Below are 5,670 nucleotides of genomic sequence, written 5' to 3' on the forward strand. Positions count from 1 at the left end.
TTAAATATGCTTTCCTTGGTTCTAATCAAGCAGAAAGTGGCATAGAAGGTGAGTTTATTGAACCACCAATTCAAGAAATTCTTGATGAAGGATACACTCCAACCATCACACAATACCCAAATTTTGAAATCAAAGAAGTGAAGGAAACCAAGGAAAGCACTGAAAAGGGGATTGTGACCAAGAAATAGAAGAAAATATCTATGAAGAAGAAAAGGTCAGCAAAAAATAATCCAACCTCTACCCCAACAAGCAAGGTGAATCAAGCTAATCACAATAAAAGAAAGCTTGTTAGGAGGACTTTATATCAGGGAGCACTAATCTTCACCTCTCCCCCTTGGAGTCATTTCTTTTAACCAACTGGAAGAAGAGGAAGAAAATTCAACAATCAAGTGTCAAACTAGTGACATTAAAGAAGCGCTTGTTGAGAGACAACCCAACTACTTGTATCCTTGGTTTTGCAGTTGCTTGGGTTTTAATTTTATAGTTATTTTGATTTTAGCATTATAGTTATTTTAGTTTTGGTTTTAAATTACTTTATCTAATTTTTTTTTTGAATTTTTCTTGTTTTACATGTGTTTTGGTCATGCATAATGATTAGAACAGGAACAGGAGCAATTAAGAAGAATTTTTGACACCCTGTTTTCATATTTTCTTTGCTTGAGGACAAGCAAACTTTTAAGTTTGGTGTTGATGCTTCACTTTTGGCCTTTTATATTTATTTTAATAGCACCAAAGGGAGATGAATGTTCTTCATGGAGGAATGAGATGGCCACCATCATAACTGAGGTGGTTGAGTTCTTTTCATTCTATTTCTCTTCCATTCTTATTTTGTTGTCTTTTATTTTCTGTTGCTTTGATTGCCTGCATGATCTTTAGTACTTTCAGTTCTTAGATTTAGTTTCATTCTGTCATTTGCTTTTAGTTAAAAAAATTGTCTCATGTATTGCTCACTGAGCTTGAATTCAAAAGAAAAAGAAGTGATGTATTGCATGAGAAATTGAGTTTATATTTAAGAGTAATCTTATTTACTTAAATATGGTGGTATTATTTGTGATTCTGAATGCATGACATGAACAGTGCATATTTGAATTTGAATCAAAGGATGTTGATGTATAAGGAACAGGAATTTAGAGAACTATTATGAATTCTCTGAAGTAAACAAAAGCTTAATCCTTGAAGCAAAAGAAACAGTAAAAGAAAAATAAGAGCAAGGTCCAAGGCTCTGAGTATCAATGACTAGGGAGGTCTGACATGATTAAAAGCTCAAAGAGTTGTTCTCCTAGTCATATGCTTGTGCTGTAATTGTGTCAAGTAATCCTTGAGACAGAGCACTAAGAGTCAAGATCAAGTGCATTTAGCAGAGTATGCCCAAGGCTTTGAGCACCACTGTCTGGGAGTAACTGAAAGAAAAATCAGAACTTAAAGAGAGTTCCCCAGTTAAGTGCTTGTGGTGTTTTTGTGTCAAGTAAAGCTTGAGACAAAATATTTAAAGTCACGGCTAGGCTCAGGGTGCAAAGCACCCAAGAAAAGAGAATTAAAGGAAATTTGTTGTGTTCAAGGATTAAACTGAAGCATAAAATATTAGAGAATTCATAATATTATCCGGATTCTAATTCCGAATGACAGTAACATTCTTCTGATTCAAAGGATAGTGAGATGCCAAACCTATTCAGGGTTGCAGTTGTAAACCCCACTTTAAGAAGAGACATGAGCTTAATTGAACTCTCACTCTCATGCAAATTCACATCCTAGGCCAATATTAGTTTTGGTTGCTTGAGGACAAACAACAATTCAAGTTTGGTGTTGTGATGCGTGAGCATCTTCTCTATCTTTTCCTAGTGAATTTGCATTCAAATTGCTAAGTTTAATAAAGATTTAATATATTTTAGCCACTATGAATGCTACTTTGAATTGTGTTCAATTTCTGTTTATTTCAGGTAGCATTCGGATGGATTTGACGGAGTTTTGTAGCAGAAAAGGAAGAAAGCGAATGATGCTATCAACCCCGACCTCCTTGCACTCAAACAGAAATAACTTGAGTTACAGAAGTCCAATTGACGTGATTCTAACGACATTGGAAAGCTAACTTCCAGAGCTTTCCAACGATATATAATAGTATACCATTTTTTTCCATTTCACTCTGCCTCCTCCACGCACCAAAGGAGTCCAACACACATCATCCCATGCTGAACTTAGGAAAATCCAAGTTCAGCGTGGATTCAAAGGAAAAGCATAGAATTGACACTGCCTCCTCCATGTTGAACTTGGGAATTTTAAAGTTTAGCGTGGATTCAATGGAACTCAATAAGAAAGTCTCTGCCCATCCCACGCTGAACTTGAAGTTTTCCAAGTTCATCGTGGACCCTCAATATGCAAGTGGTCCCCAGGCATTCATACAAAGCTGCGAATGAAGCTAAATTTATTTTGATTGAATTTGTATTTTATTTTAAAATAGGAAAAGATATTATTTTAGTTTTAGGAAATATATTTTACACTAATTAGGATTAGATATAAAAGGGAAAAGAATCAGCCCTTTGGGCTCTCTCTCTTCTCTTCTACCTCATTCCGCAATTTACAGTTTTTCAGAATCCTAGTTTTCTCTCTAAACCATGAGCAACTAAACCTCCACTGTTAAGGTTAGGAGCTCTGTCTATTGTATGGATTGATACTATTATTTTTCTATTTTAATTCATGCACTGATTTATATTTCAAGAATTGTTTTCGTTCTTTATCTTATGAATTTGGGTGGAACGGAAGTATGACCCTCTTTCTAATTGAGTTCTTGTATAACTTGGAAAAACTCTTTACTTGAACAACAGCTTGAAAACATATTCTCTTAAATTTCTAATTATCTGGACTTAACGGGATACGTGACATATAATCCTCTTATATTTGGGTAATTAGGATTTCTGTGGCATATAAACTAGAATTAGGCTTCACCCTCTAATTGGAATTAAGTACCAAAGAATTGGCGGTAGATGAATTTTAGAGGAGACTAAAAAGGTCTAAGGAATTAAGGTTTAGTCACATATAGTTTGCCATGAATTAAATCTTGCATGATTAAAATAATTAGTAAGAAAAGTCAATCCGGAAAATAGATAACTCTGAAGCCTTAACTGTTTTCTCATATATTATTCATTTCAATTTACTGCTTGCTTTCTGATATTATGAATTTATTGTTGATGCTTTTGAACTTTCAAACATCATTTCCTGCTTGTCTAACTAAGTAAATCACTTGACCAGTTGCTTAATCCATCAATCCTCATGGGATCGACCCTCACTCACCTGAGGTATTACTTGGTATGACCCGGTGCACTTGCTGGTTAGTTTGTAGTTATAAATTCCGCACAGTATGCTCCGTTGCCGATGACTTCGATTATTCGGTAAGGGTCCTCCCAGTTAGCTACTAGTTTTCCATGGCTTGATGGTTTTCTGGCCTGTTCGGTTCTTCTGAGTACAAGGTCGTTTACTTGAAAAGACTTTGGGTGAAGTCTTTGATTATATCGCCGAGCTATGTGCTGTTGCATAGCTCGGTGTTTGATTGCTGTTGATGATTGGACTTCGTCGAGGATGTCTAGGTCGGTCTTCCGGGCTGTGTTTGATGTTGTATGTTCGGCCAGTTGAGTTCGCAATGAGGCTTGGGAGATCTCCACTGGTATCATAGCGTCAGAGCCATATACCAGGCAAAATGGTGTTTCTTTTGTTGTTGAGTGTATCGTGGTATTGTACCCCTATATGATTTCTGGTATAAGTTCGGCCTAGAGACCTTTTGCATCGTCCAGTTTTTTCCTTAGAGAATGGAGTATTACTTTGTTTGCGACTTCTGCGAACCCGTTTGTCTGCGGGTGTTCTACCAATGAAAAATGCTGTTTGATTTTCAAGTCCTTCAAGAAAGATGTGAACTTATAATCGGCAAACTGTCGACCATTATCTGTGATAATGTGCCGAGGTATGCCGAATCGACAGATAATACATTTCCATACAAAAGAAAGCATTTGTTGTGAGGTAATTTTGGCTAGGGGCTAGGCCTCTATCCATTTTGAAAAATAATCAATTCCTACAACTAGGAATTTTACCTGTCCTGTTGCTATCGGGAATGGGCCGAGGATATCTATGCCCCATTGGTTGAATGACCAACTTACCTCTGAACAGTGTATGAGTTTGGCTGGGAGATGCATGGTCGGACTGTGTTTCTGGCAGTTATTACAATTTTTGACTTTTGGTTTACAATCTTGATGTAGCGTCGCCCAGTATAATCCAGCTCTGAGGATCTTTGAGGACAGGCTGCAGGCTCCGAGGTGTGTACCACAGATTCCTTCATGTGCCTCGGCAAGCACAAGTTCGGCTTCTGTTCTGCAAAGACACTTTAGTAAAGGATGAGAAAATCCTCGTCTATATAGGCAATTGTTATAAATTGTAAAGAAGGAGGCTTGTCGGCGAAAGTGTCGAACATTTTCGACGTCGTCTAGCAAGATCCCTGTCTGAAGATAGGTTATGTATGGAGTTCTCCAATCCGCTTCCTGTCTTACATTTAAAATTTCTGTGAGTTCAATGCTTGGTTTAAGCAATGTTGACTGATAAAGGGATGACCCGTTTGGTTGAGTACTGGCGAGTTTAAACAGAATGTCGGCTCGGCCATTACTTTCCCGGGGTATGTGCTATATTTTGTATTTAGAAAATTTTGAGAGTAAATTTTGAACGATGTCAAGGTATTTAGAAAGCAAAGGGTCTTTTACTTGGTATAAGTTGTTTACCTGCTGGACGATAAGTAAGGAGCCGTAATATACCTTAAGTTCGGTGATGTTTAGGTCGGCAGCGAGTCTAAGACCGCAATTAGGGCTTCGTACTCACTTTGATTGTTACTTGCTTTGAAAGAAAAATGGAAGGAATGTTCGATGACATTGCCATGGCTATCATCAAGTATGATACCTGCTCCACATCCTTGTGGGTTGAAGGATCCATCGATATATAAAGACCATTCAATGTAATCTTCGGTTGTGTCTGGTACTGAGAACTCGGCGATGAAGTCGGCCAAGAATTGGGACTTAATAGATGTTCGGCCCTCGTACTTGATATCAAATTCTAAAAGTTCCACCGACCACTTTACTAGTTGGCCAGCCAACTCTGGTTTATGAAGGGCTTGTCGTAAAGGATGATCTGTCCGAACATGGATTACATGACTCTGGAAATATGGCCGGGGTCTTCTGGCCGAGAAGACAAGATCGGCATTCTGTAATGTTTTGCTGGTAAAATAGATCGAGAACTGCTGCTTTTCCCTTTCTGCAACAAGAGTGGAGCTTACAGCCTAGTTAGTGATAGATAAATATAAGAATAATGGTTCCCCTTGAAGGGGGGTTTGTAAAATTGGTGGCTTTGAAAGAGTTTCTTTGATAATTGTGAATGCTTGTTCGCAATCATCAGTCCATTGGAAAGCCTTTTTGTTGTTTAAAGTTTGGAAAAAAACATAAAGACTTAGAAGCTAGGCAGGGTAAGAATCTAGAGAGTGCAGCAATCCCCCTGTTAACCGCTGGACTTCTTTGATGGTTAGTGGGCTTGTCATGTCTAAAACAGCTTGGCATTTTTTTGGGTTCGCCTCAATACCTCGGCTAGCGAGCATGAAGCCGAGGAATTTGCCACTCTGGATGCCAAATGCGCACTTTTCGGGATTTA

The sequence above is a fragment of the Arachis ipaensis genome, chromosome B10 (genome assembly GCF_000816755.2).
Source record: "Arachis ipaensis cultivar K30076 chromosome B10, Araip1.1, whole genome shotgun sequence".
NCBI lineage: Eukaryota > Viridiplantae > Streptophyta > Magnoliopsida > Fabales > Fabaceae > Arachis > Arachis ipaensis.